Source organism: Meriones unguiculatus, chromosome X (assembly GCF_030254825.1).
Source record: "Meriones unguiculatus strain TT.TT164.6M chromosome X, Bangor_MerUng_6.1, whole genome shotgun sequence".
NCBI classification, from domain to species: Eukaryota; Metazoa; Chordata; class Mammalia; order Rodentia; family Muridae; genus Meriones; species Meriones unguiculatus.
The window spans coordinates 16,887,582-16,900,745 of NC_083369.1; the positions used below are offsets into that span (position 1 = coordinate 16,887,582).

At 42.8% G+C, this 13,164-nt stretch overlaps 1 protein-coding gene and 1 pseudogene across 1 annotated transcript in view; both read left to right on the plus strand.

Moving 5' to 3' along the window:
- The window catches only part of Slc16a2 (solute carrier family 16 member 2), a 148,668-nt gene that overhangs the window by 108,290 nt on the left and 27,214 nt on the right, over positions 1–13,164 (plus strand). The window lies entirely within an intron of this gene.
- Positions 10,371–10,906, plus strand: LOC110563096 (high mobility group protein B1-like; annotated as a pseudogene).

The window sequence follows — 13,164 nt, forward strand, 5'->3', positions numbered from 1 at the left end:
AGTTTTGGATCCTCTGCCCTTCAGATAAGGTGCGTGCTGGTCGCCACCATCTTGGACTTCCCCCATATGTAAAATTTTTAATATTGGATTTTTTAAGATTTATTTATTTATTATTTATACAGCATTCTGCTTGCATGTGTACCTGAACACCAGAAGAGGGCACCAGATCTTATTATAGATGGCTATGAGCCACCATGTTGTTGCTGGGAATTGAACTCAGGACCTTTGGAAGAACAGACAGTGTTCTTAACCTCTGAGCCATCTCTCCAGCCCCTGGGATTATTTTCTTGAGGGGGAATTCAGACAATGCCTCAATCTGTAGCCCAGGCTGGCCTTGAACTCACAATGATCCTGCTGTCTCAATCTTCCTAAATGGAAGGATCGCAAGAGTGAGCAATAGTGCCCAGATAAACTATTTTATGAAAGACATTTGGTGTTTGTACTTTACTTGCGATGTGCTTATACGGATTTGTCATCAGGTTATCTGGATTAGTCACTTGGTTGTCTCTATAATTCTAAAGACTTTGTTCATCTTTGAGATTCTGTAGTTCTAATTAGATCCCTTCTGCTTTGGATATGTCTCCCCTGTTTCCGTATTGCTCATCTGCCTTCCTATGTCTTTCCTCTTTCTTACACCCTCTTTCAGATGAATGATTGACAGCTGGAGTCTGCATAGGGTAAGACAGCTTCCTCAGAGGAAAACTGAGGAAACTGCTTCAATTCACAGTTCTCCCAGAGAAGGTAGATTTCAGTCAAACAATTACTTTGGCATTACCTCCACTGCTGGCTTTTGTATAAAGCCTTGGGTGCAAAAGCAGTATACCATACACAATTAAGTATAGCTTACTTACCTGTAAGGATGGAGCTGGCTGTGGCCTGCTATTTCAGACTTGGTATGAATAGGCCTTTAAGTCTTTCTGGATCTCAGTTTGTAATATTAGGAGGTAGACTCTTAGGTTCTTCACTCTAAAAATGGAAGTAGATTGCAGCAACGGGTAAGAAGCTAAATGACCAGATAAAAGGGTATCAGATTAATATATTTTCAGTGATATTGTTGGCTTGAAAGGGTTTGAGGCTATAAAGTTGTCGCTCATTCAATTTATCTATGTTGAGACAAAGTATAGAGGGATTAAAATGCTTGTTTAAATATTCAATGTTCAGGAAAATAAATTTTCCAGTATGTTATGCCACATAACATTACAACCACCCTCACATATTCTGTCTAGATTTACACTCTTCACAAAGTGCTGGGAACTATAAAGAAGTGGGGAGATAAGACAGAAATGGAGACATATATCTAATAACATAGACTCTAATCCATGTGACAGTCTTTCCATTTAGCATTGAGTCTAACTAAGCCTTAATGGAGTCTTTAACCCTATTTGTTATACCTTCATTATACTGTGCACCTTACCAGAAGACACAGGGGCTCTTGAATAGACCCACCTCTGCCTCCATGTTACCTCCCCTTACCTCTTCCTTCCATCTCTCCCTTACCCTGCTGTGGCCCTAGTTTCTCACAATAACAAGAATTTGTAAAAAGCCTGCAGTCTATTCACATAGTTTGGCTCTCGGAGTATCTCTTGATCTATTTTAACTCCAGGGGCAGGCAGTTTGAAGAGCTTGAGTTTTGTCAACCAAGGAATGAAGACTCTGGTTCCACATTTGAGTTCTTTTCTGACATAGTTTGGCTCTCGGAGTATCTCTTGATCTATTTTAACTCCAGGGGCAGGCAGTTTGAAGAGCTTGAGTTTTGTCAACCAAGGAATGAAGACTCTGGTTCCACATTTGAGTTCTTTTCTGACTGGTCTCCTTGTCCTTCAAAGACCTTTGCTTGAGAGCCTGGGTAAGGATCCAGAACACTAATTAGGCACTTAAGTGGGGAAAAAAATGGAGGCTAAAGAATTTTGAAGACCGGTTGATTCAGAATGCAGCTAAAAAGGCCAAGATTATGACTTTGTGTTGTCTGTACCCAACAGAAGCCCAAGAATACTGGGCAGAGAAAAGAAAAGGACTGCCTCCAAAACAGACATTTTGTTCACTCGAGTATGAGCTTTTGGGGGCTAACTCTCATTAACCTGGGGGTAGTGATTCATGTTGAAAAGAGCTTTGCAACTACTGGGTGAAAGAAGTGGATGATAGGTTTAAATATAGTTCATCTTCAAAGTCTGGGGATGTGTTGGACAGAACATTTATTTCAGTAATTAGGCACTTGCTTAGCAATGCAGCTGTGGGTTGAAAAGAACGCTTTCTGCCTCATGGAAAGTTATGGGTTCCACCCCTAATTTTTTCAAGCCTCTTTAGAAAGATGGCACATCTGTTTTATCCTTCCCAATTCTCCCACAAGCTCAGCTGCTTTGTCAAATTTTCTTTGTCTTCTTCATATAAAGGCAGAGGTAATTGTGGGGGAAAATAGCTAGAAACTCCCTAGCTTTTACTGTCAACCCTAGTAAGCTTTTGTTACCCCCTGAATTATAAAGAAAACTGAGTAGCATAACAGCAAGGGACAAACAATGCCCATCTATTGTTAATATGGTCATAACTGTCAGCATCATCACTATTGCTGGTAACTTACCTAGTAAGGGTCTTTAAGTCTTTTGTCATACCATGTTATTCTTCAGCTATTGAGGTAGCAGGCTATATTTCTTTCCTTTAACTTAACACATTTTCTTTCTCTTGGAATGTCTGACTCCTTTGAACATTTTTAAATATAAATTTTATCTGGGGACAGTGACACACACCTGTAATTTCAGCACTTGGGAGGTAGAGGCAGAAAAATCAGGAGTTAAAGCTAAGCCTTAGCTACACGGCAAGTTCAAAGCCAGTTAGGACTACATGAAAACCTGTCTCAAGAAACAAGGAAGGAAACTTTATTCTGTTCAAGAATATGCATTTTTAAACTTTATTGCCCTAGTTATTTTTAAATCTATTTATTTATATTTTTAATTAGAATATAATTACATTACTTCTATCTTTCCTTTCTTCTCTCCAGCCCCTTCAAACAATTATATCCCCTCCCTAAACCCCTCCCATGTTCACACACACACACACATAGAGAGCGAAGGGGAGGCAAGTGAGGAAGAGAGAGAGAGAGAAAGAGAGTTTTTGTTGTTTGTATGTATATGGCTTCAAGAGTGACCACTTTGCCTTTCCCAGAGGTTAGTCCCCTGACTGATTATTTAATATTGCACAGGGTTTTTTATGATTTTATTTTTTATTTTATGTGTGTTGGTGTTTTGCCTCCATGTATGTCTGTGTAAGGGTGTCAGGTCTTCCGTAACTGGAGTTACAAACAGTTGTGAGCCGCCATGTGGCTGCTGGGAATTGAACCTGGGTCCTCTAGACAAGCAGCCAGTGCTCTTAACCACTGAGCCATTTCTCCAGCCCCATCGTTTTTTGTTTTTTTGTTTTTTGTTTTAACATATTCCTAAATAGAGATATAATTTAGGGGTAGAATGACCAAAGCCTTATATTCAGTCCACCATTTTGAAAAAAGAAAGTGTCTTCCTTATTGTACCTACCATCAGGTATTGTATCTTTATGTCACTGATTTGTCATCATCAATGTCTGTGGGACAACCATGTGTCTGAGTCAGAGAATGTGTTAAACAATTGTTCAATAAAGTAATATCATAAAAGGAGCAATGTCATATGAATTGTTTGGGAATATATACATTTAGCATTAATAACTCTAGCAAGGCACACTCCCCTGTTTCTACCATAGAATATAACTATGGACTTCAGAGCTGGAGGAATGACATGAAATGAATTACTTAGGTTTTCTTTTTGCTTCATGTATCTTAAATGTGGAGCTATGAAACCAGCAACCTGGAAATGCCAAAAGCTGCAGACAAAGAAGCTCTAAGAGAAGTCCAATTTCTCCCTAAAGGACCAGGAAAGAGGCATCTTAGTCAGACAATGATCCCTCTACTCTAGCTGAATGCCATAAGGAAAAATGCACCCCACTCATCCTTATGAACAAAAGCCTAACTCTTAGCTGCAACACAGTATCCCTAAAATGCTTGCTTTCCACACTAATGTGGTGTCAGAGAAAACTAAGTAGTGAGCCTCCCCCCGACCCCGCAACAGTGTTAGTGAAGACCATGTAAAAAGTGTGGACTTTCACCTTCTCCAGTGTTAGTAAGTATTTTTTAATCTATTTTATTCACCCCAATCCCTTCCAAAACCCCAATACCATATGGAAGAGAAAGGTTAGTAGGGAGAAGTGGCATAGTTCTCTTTGGCTACTTATTGCTGATTGGGTTTGTCAGGTTCCTTGGGATAAGTCCAATCTTCATTTCAGGATATCTCCAACTTCTTGTCAAACTGCAACAACAGCAACCAGGAGCAGCAGGGAGGAAGCAGCCTTCTTTCTCGGAGCCACCCCCACCCTGGCACTGGCATTTATACCCTCTCATAGTCCTCAGGACTGAACTATCTGCAGCTGGCAAAGACCACCCCCTTTCAGAGACCCCCCCACAAGGCAAACAGTCTGCTGCTTTGGGAAAACTGAAACAGCCCCACATCCCACACCTGGGATTAAAACAAAAACATGAACATAACTGGGTTTTAAAGAAACCAAAATTACCACCACACCCCAGATGGTAGCCTTCAATCACATCTCCAATCACAAGGTGCCAAGTCGGTGTCCATGAAGGTCAAGCAGGACATTGGGATTTTCACTTAGTGCAATGTCAATTGAAGTCACACAGGAAACAGTACTAAGGCACCCCTGTCCTTCCCAGATGAAGCACAGTGGTGATGTTGAAATGTGCTCCCCATCAGAGAAAAACAAAGCATCCTTCTTCCCCAAGGTTTCTAACAATGGCAGCCAAGAAGAGAACATGGACTTCTATCCCCATTTACCAGTAATGATGTAGTATTTGACTGATGGGTTGTCAAAGGAGGCCTGCTAAAAACAAACAGTCTTAATAGGATCCTGAGACTTATCATGTCCCAAAATGTTCAGAATGAAACAGAAGATCATTTGCCACACCAAGGACAGAAAAAAAAAATACCGTTAGTGGAAAAGGACCATTAATTGACAACACGAAGATGACACAAAAGTGAGGCTTATCTGGCAAGGAGGTTAAAGTACCTATTATAAAAAGTACTTAACAAACCATTACAAAAACTCCCAAAAGAAAATAAAGTACAATATATCAATAAATAAATAGAAGTTGTAAACACAAAACACTAGAAATTTTCTAGACTTGAAAAACATGATGAACAAAATCAAATAAGTCTTACTGGATGGACTCCATAGAGGAATAAAGAGGACAGAGGAAGAAGTCAGTGAAGTTGAAGGTAGAACAATAGAAATTAATCAACACCCTGGGGGCCATGTTGATGTAAGTGACCTGTGCAGCCACCTGAGGCCATGTTGATATCCATGACCAATCCTGCATTGGAGAGCTATGTTGCTGTTCGTGATCTTTACTGCTGCCAGAGACCATGCTGAGGTCTGTGGCACATGCTACTGCTAGAGACTATGTGAATGTCCATGGTCCATGGTGTCACCAGAAACCATGTGGAAGTCCATGATCCATATTCCTGCTGACTGAAAAAGGAAAGGAAGCTACTTTTGCAGTTTATTGATGACTGCTGATGCACAGTTGAGAAAGAGGGATATATGAGGCTTCTGTTACAACCCTACCCTCACTCCTACCCCCCAAAAAAAGGAACAGCCTAGACAGGAAACCATCAAAAAGAACTCTTAAAAATGTAGTAAGGATAGAGCTCTCCACAACTGATGGCTTATGGTGTGGATGTGGGTAGGGAAAAACTCAGTTTTCTTTAAGGAACTGGCCACCAGTTTGATCATGCTCCAGTGATTGTATGGGCAACACAAATTGAACTTGGTTTGTTGTTGTTGTTTTCTTTTTTTTTTTTTCTTTTTTTTTTTTTTTTGAGGGGGAGAGGTTGAGGTGAGGGGTTGTCACAAGGGCAAGTAGCAGACCTGGGAGGACTAGGAAGTGGAAAAAAAAGTTATTCAGCATGATCAACAGAAAGAGAATGGATTCGAAGAGAGAACAGAGCCCCAAGAGCCTATAGGACTAGGGCAAAAGATCTAACATTCTTGTCATCATATGGTTCCCAAGAGAGAAGGGGCAGGAGGAAGTAGGGCTGAGAAAAACACTCCAAAATAACAGTGGCTTAAATTTTCCCAAAATGTGGCAAAAAGACATACATCCGTAGTTTCAACAAAATAAGTAAATTCCAGAGGATGAACTCTAAGCAATTTATGCTAAGAGACATAGGTAAACTTCTTAAAACTAAGCACACATGCGCATATGCACACACATGCCCACACACGTTCACGCAAACTCCCAGCTAGACTCCTTACAGAAAAAAACATGGCATATTTTGTTGGGAGGTGAGAAAGCCCTGAGTGAATATGTATTGTTAGCATGGGCACAGCCATGTCAAGGACTGATGCCTCAGTCCCATGGGAATGGCAAAGTTATTCGAGTATGGGTGAAGGCTCAGAGGGATGGCAGAGCCTTCCTTGGGTCTGAGTGCAAATGTTAACAGGCTGTGTAGGCAGGAGTGTTTACAGATGATTGACCAGTTTATGCAAACACTGGCATATGCAGCTTCCTCTTCTCAGACTATAACAGCCCGAGACTGCTCACCTACTGAGATCTCCTATGGAGGGTAGCTAACTTCTCCCTGCTGTGCTGTGCTGTCATAATGAATGGGATAAAGTTCTAGGTTGCTGCCAACAGCTGGTGCCCTCCATCAGAATGCACACAGCCCACCTGACCCTAGCTTTTTTGTGCATGAATCTGTGTTTGTTTTATTTCCTCACTACCTAAGTCGGGTCAGGGCACCTACCTGGGGCACGTGCTCACGGGGGGTGGGGGACGGGGGCTATAATAAGTGGTGCCTGAATCAGATATAGCTGGACTATCAGGAATTCCCATCAGTCAGAAAAAGGACCATTCCCTAGAGAAGCACACAAATACAGGCAAAGAAAATAATAAAAAATAATGGAAAGAAGGGAGCACAGATGTAAGCATCTGTGTGAAACATGGGACAATTAGTAGCTGCAGATAGGTAATTATATGTTAGTACTCTGAAATTTTATGTTGGTAATTTCAAGGAGATTTTAAGGAATTATAGAAACAGGATGGAAGCACTGTAGCGTCATCATTTTGAACCATGTTCAGGACATATGCCTTTGGTTTTCTGAAGACTGGGCAGTAAGTTTGGCTGCTTGAAAGGAAATGGGAGAAGGATTGAGGGGTCCAAAGGACCTAAGTGCATTCCCATTTTTTCTTTAGATTTATGGAGTCTTAAACCCCTGCGTTTTCTCGCAGGAGGGCAAGTTCTGTGAAACTGGATCCCTGAGGAGTCTAGCTTCTAGACATTGCTGGTAATCAATTACATTATTCTTTGCAAGTTCACCAACTAATTAACATAACTGCCTTAAGGGTAAGAAAAAAAATGCTCAACAAGGGGGGAAAAAACTTGAAAACTTGTTGCTAAGAGTCACCCTGCCAGAAAGAATTGAACCTAGACTTTTTGGCCCACCTCCTTTCAGACCTCAGCTGGGGTGCCCTTTTGGATGGAGACTCCTTGGCTCCAGCAGACAGGCCACTGCCTTGGTGGGCTGAGCAGCTGGTGGTAGCTGTTTATTGTGGTGGCCCAGCTTATAAAAGCAGCCTGAGAGAGGCTCATGGGGGACGGTCCTTACTGGTTGTCAATTTGTTTCCAGTTTTGAGCTCAAATACCCGGGGCCAGAGGCCACATGTTTCGCTTTTTTTCTCCTCAGTTGGGTGTCCAGCATTGCTGTGAACCGGCCCTGAGCTGTGAAAATCCATCATGAGCATCTAAGAAATGGGAAAGAGGGAGAGGGTGTAGGGAGCAGAGGGATCCTCTGAGTGAACGTGTATTGTTGACATGGGCACAGTCAAATCAAGGGGCATCGCCTCATTCCAAAGGGAATGTCAGTTTTTCTCACCTGTGAGGGAGGCTCCGAGAGATGGCAAAGCCTTCCTCAGGTCTAAATATGAATGTGGACAGTGTGCTGCAAGTACTAGTGTTTAGAAATGAGTGATCAGTGTGTACAAAAACTAGCAGCTGCAGCTCCCTCCTTGTCAGAACACAGTCTAAGAATTGAGTCCTGTGAGGGGTGTTCTGAGTGCTTGTAAGAAAACAAGACAAGAGGCTGGAGAGATGGCTCAGAGGTTAAGAGTCCTGTCTGTTCTTCCAGAGGTCCTGAGTTCAATTCCCAGCAACCATCTGGCGTCTCATAATCATCTATAAAGAGATCTGGTGCCCTTTTCTAGCCTGCCAGCACATATGGAAGCAAAACATTGTATACACAATACATACATCTTAAAATTAAAAGAAAACAAGACAAGATTTGCATTTCTTTGATGACTAAGAAGGTTGAGCATTTCTTTAAGTGTAAATCAAAATGACTCTGAGATGCCATCTTATACCCAGCATGAGATCTGATAGGCTTTGGTTAGATAAGTAGGGGAGGAGGACCTCCTCTATCGATGAACTAGGGAGGGGAAGAGGGTGAGAGGGTAGGACTGGGAGGAAATGAGGGAGGGGGCTACATCCAGGATCCATCAATATGGCCCTTAGAAAATTGGGAATAGCACTACCTCAAGACCCAGCTATACCACTCCTGGGTATACCCAAAAGACACTCCACTATACCAACTATGTTCCTCAACTGTGTTCATGGCAGTTTTATTTGTAATATCTAGAATCTGGAAACAACCTAGATGTCCTTCACCTGAAGAATGAATGGATAAAGAAACTGTGGTACATTTATACAATGGAATACTACAGAGCTATTAAAAACAAAGGCATCTTGAAATTTGCAGGCAAATGGATGGAACTAGAAAAGATCATCCTGAGTGAGGCAACTCAAACCCAAAAAAGACATACTTGGTATGTAGTCATTTATAAGTGGATTTTAGCCATATAGTACAGGATAACCATACTACTGTTCACAGACCCAAAGAACCTAAGTAGCAAGAAGGGCCCAAGGGAGATGTGTAAATCTCACTCAGAGGGGAAATAGAGCAGACAGCAGAAGCAGTTAAAGAGCAGGAACAGGATAGGAGAGGGAGCAAGGAGAGAAAATGAGGGGAGAGATCAGACCTGGGGAGAGTGGGGCCTAGAAGACAGAGGGCCTACAGAGAGATGAGAAACAGTTGGAGGCATCTCTATGACAAGCTGAAGACCTACAACAGGAACAGGCTTCTGGGAGGATATGGGGGTTAGTTCTAGCTGAGAATCCTTGTAGCAGGGGTCATGAAGACTGAAGCGGCCACCCTCTAACGAGACAGGACTCCTAGTGGACGGAGGGGAACACGAACCGACCCACAAAAACTTCGACCCAAAATTTACCCTGCCTACAAAATGTGCAAGGATAAAGAAGAGATTGAGAAAATGTCCAACCAATGCCTGGTCCAACCTGAGACCCAACCCATGGGAGAGAGCCAGCCCCTGACACTATCAATGATACTCTGCTATGCTTGCCAACAGGAGGATCCCAGCATAGCTGTCCTCTGAGAGGCTCCACCCATCGGTGGATCAAAACAAATGCTGAGACTCACAGCCAAACATGGGGTGAAACTTAGAAGTCTTGTGGAAAGGTGGGGAAAGGATAGAAAGACCTGGAGGAACTCCAGAAGAAAAACAACAGAGCTAGACCTCATACACAGATGTAGCTGATGAGCAGCTTAGGCTTCATGTGGGTTTCCTAGTAAGGGGAATGGGGTCTGTCTCTGACATGGGATTCTGTTGCCTGCTTTTCGATCACTTCCCCCTGGTGGGGCTGCCATGCCAGGACACAGGGGAAGAGGACACACTCAGTCCTGATTGAACTTAATGAGCTGGGGTGGGTAGCTCCCCTTTTCTGAGGAGTAGGGGAGGGGGAGAGGGAAGGAGGGCATGACTACAATCCCACAAGAGAGGGAGGGGGCTACAATCTGGCATTCAAAATGAATAAACAAACAAATAGAAAACAAGAGAAGAGTCTTGAAGCCTCAGTTTCTTCAAAAACAGAAAATTGTTCTTGGAATGTGTATTTGTGCACCTCCTGAGGTGTGAGGTATATGGGATACGAGTGAGTTTACTTCAGCTGTTGTTATTCATATGCCTCTGAAAAAAAAAGTTTTTGCCGCGTGTGGCTGGCTTATTCTTGTGATCGAACACCTTACTCACGTGATTCGTCTTAACTTACCTGATACTCCGAATACAAATGACTGTTGTGATTGCATTACATTGAGCTCCATAGAAGCGCCTGGGCCAAGGGTGAGCCAGACAGGCACTGGGAGACTCTATGCCTCGTGGAAGAAAGCCAACTAAACACGGTGAGAGGAGATCCTAAGAAGCGAGGCAAATGTCTTCATACGCATCCTTGGTGCAAACCTGCCGGGGAGGCGCACAAGAAGAAGCTCAATATGCTTCTCTCAGCTCCTTGGGGTCCCTCTAAGAAGTGCTCAGAAACGTGAAAGACCACGTCCGCTGAAGAAACAGGGAGATTTGAAGACTTGGCAAAGGCTGACAAGGCTCATTGTGAAAGAGAAATGAAAACCTACATCCGCCAAAAAGGGGACACCAAGAAAGAGGTTCAAGGATCCCAATGCACCTAAGAGGCCTCCTTCAGCCTTCTCATTCTGTTCCGAGCGCCACCCCAAAGTTAAAGGAGGATACCTGGCTTATCCTAAGCTTGGGGATGCTGCAAAGAAACGTGGAGAAATGTGGAACAGCACTACTGCAGACGACAAAAAGCCCTACGAAAAGAAGGCTGACTAGCTGAAGGAGAAGTATGATGCAGGGGAAAAGGGGGTGGTGGTCAAGGCCTAGAAGAGCATGAAAAAGAAGGAGCAGGAGGATGAAGAGGATGAGGAAGAAGAGGAGAAGGAGGATGAATAAGTTGGTTCTAGGGCAGTTTTTTTTTCTTGTCTATAAATCATTTAATCTCCCTGTACACAACTCACTCCTTTTTTAAAAAGTGATTTATTTAATTTTCCTTTATGTGCATTAGTGTAAAGGTGTCAGATCCCTTGGAATTGGCGGTTCAGACAGTTGTGAGCTGCCATGTGGGTGCTGGGTATTGAACCCAGGTCCCTTGGAAGAGCAAACAGTGCTCTTAACCACTGAGCCACTTCTCCAGCCCCAACTCACTCCTTTAAAGAAAACAAAAAGAAATATAAGGCTGTGTAAGATTTGTTTTTAAACTGTAATGTCCTTTCTTGTATAGTTAACGCACTATCGAATGTGTCTTTGGATAGCCCTGTCCTAGTGGTGTTTCCAATGGCCACTGATGTTGCTTGGTACAGTCTGGGGTTGTAAATTGACACAGAAATTTAAAGCACAGCACAAATTAGTTATATATGGGGATGATAGGGGTTTTTCTCTGTTTTTGTTTGTTTGTTTGTTTGTTTTGTTTTTCATCTTCAGTTGCCTGTGATGCAGCTTATATGAAGATAGTTGCTGTTCTGTTAACTGAACACCATTCTGTAATTACAAAAAAAAAAAATGGCTGTTTTGTTGACATTCTGAATGCTTCTAAGTAAGTGCAATTTTTATTAGTGAAAGATAAATGGACTGTATTATGAGACTCCAGTCCACCTCAGTTTTACCTCCCACCCCAGGCTCACACCACCAACTAGAGTAGTAGACACCTCCTCCCACGTGTTTACCGTGGTTGACTGCTGACCTCCAGAGACATCCTAAGAGACCAGCCATCACCTCCCCTCTGTGCTACCCATAATCAATATACTGAGGTTCTGGATCGTTGTGGTAGTTGGTGCATCACCGTCAGAGAACACATAGCCCACCTAACCCCCACCCCCTGCTTTTCTATGTGCATCTTTTCTTCATTCCCTCACTGCCCTTAGTCAGGCCAAGTCCCAGCCGTGCAGGTCACTATGGTATTTGGTTTGTTTGTTTGTTTGTTTGTTTGTTTGTTTGTTTTATTTTTAATATAATTATAATTAGTGATCTTTTTTAAATTTTTCATCAATTACACTTTATTCATTCTGCATCCCCCCATAAGCCCCTCCCTCCTCCCCTCCCAACCCACCCTCCCTCCTCCCTCTGCTTGCATGCCACTCCCCAAGTCCACTAATAGGGGAGGTTCTCCTCTCCTTTCCGATCTTAGTCTGTCAGTTCACATCAAAAGTGGCTGCATTGTCCTCTACTATGGCCTGGTAAGGCTGCTCCCCCCCAGAGGGAGGTGATCAAAGAGCAGGCCAATCAGATTATGTCAGAGGCAGTCCCTCTTCCCATTACTATGGAACCCACTTGGACACTAAGCTGCCATGTGCTACATCTGTGAAGGGGTTCTGGGTTATCTCCATGAATAGTCCTTGGTTGGAGTATGAGTCTCTGGGAAGTTCCCTGTGTTCAAATTTTCTTGTTCTGTTGCTCTCCTTGTGGAGACCCTGTCCTCTCCAGCTCTTACTATTTCCCAGTTCTTACCTAAAATTCCATGCACTCTGCCCAACAGTTGCCCATCAGGCTCAGCATCTGCTTTGATAGTCTGTAGGACAGAGGGTTTCAGAGGCCCTCTGTGGTAGGTTCCTAGGTTGTTTCCTGTTTTCTTCTTCTTTTGATGTCCATCCTCTTTGCCTTTCCGGATGGGGATTGGACATTTTAGTTAGGGTCCTCTCTCTTGCTTAGTTTCTTTAGATGCACAGGTTATAGTGGGTTTGTCCTATGTTGTATGTCTATATGAGTGAGTATATACCATGTGTGTCTTTTGTTTGTTTCTATATCTGGTTTATTTCACATGGCGCAAACATTTTCAGTTCCGTCCTTTTTTTTTTTTCTTTAAGACTGAAAATTTTTCTAACCTGTATATGTATCTTTTTTTTTATCCATTCATCTGTTGATGGACATGGATGCTAGTTCCCTTTCCTAGATATTGTGACTACTACAGCAATAAGCAAGTCTCCCTGTGGTATGTTGACTTCGAGTCACTTGGACATATGCCCGAGCATGGTATATGGGTCATACAGTAGATCGATCTACACCAGTTTACATTCCCACCAGCAGGGTGTAAGTGTTCTTTTCCCTACATTCGCTCCAGCATTTGGTTGTTTTCATGAATGATAATCATAGTAGCCATTCTGGATAGGGTGACATGAAATCTCAAAGCCGTTGGAAAATTGCACTCCCTTGGTGGC